Raw genomic sequence first — 762 nt, 5'->3', positions numbered from 1 at the left:
TACACATGCACAGGCAGTGTCTATTTTTAAATGGCAAAGAAGCACCGAAGGGGAGAAAAAACTAAACCGTATTATCACTAATATGATTACATGGAATCAGCATGCAAATGAGAGTGATAAAAGACCAGATAAAAATTGTAAACGAGCAAAATTGATAATTCAGTTACGTAAGCTAAAACTCTGTCCTACTGGAATTTCAAGAGAACAATATGTTTAAGGAAAATAATTCGTAGATTCTAGAAAAAAAAATATTTATATATATAAATGCGAAAAGCAACTCCAGGAAGGGAAAAATATAAAAGCGCTTTCCTCATGAAAGACGCGATTACTGCAAGTCCTGAGAGCAAATTTTCGAGTCTATGAAAGTCGCTGGGGAAGGGGTGGGGTATGTGGGGGGGGGGAGGAGTGAGTATGTGTATAGAAACGTCTGTGTGTATCTGTGTGCTTGGGAAATTGTGCACATGCATGTCTGTGAATACCTATACTGGCCCTTAAGATGATCATACATATGAAAGATAAAAATCCGTGAATGTGGCCCGAGGCCGCCCGTATAACTCATCGCAGCAAATCAAAATGCACTCTCCTCTTCTTCTCCCTTTGCCGCTCTTGGAAAAACGCCGAGAGCGCCGCCGGAGATCAAGAGGAGACGACCTCTCGAGGGCCGGCCGAAGCACTCCTTCATTTCCGCTTTAAGGGCGCTCCTCCGCCACTAGGAAGCGAGCGACTGCCCGTTCTTTTGGTCGCGTGTCGCCGCTTGAACGA

Source organism: Penaeus monodon, chromosome 27 (genome assembly GCF_015228065.2).
Source record: "Penaeus monodon isolate SGIC_2016 chromosome 27, NSTDA_Pmon_1, whole genome shotgun sequence".
Lineage (NCBI taxonomy): Eukaryota > Metazoa > Arthropoda > Malacostraca > Decapoda > Penaeidae > Penaeus > Penaeus monodon.
The sequence above is the reverse complement of the archived record's forward strand: the minus strand, read 5'-3'. Positions refer to the sequence as shown.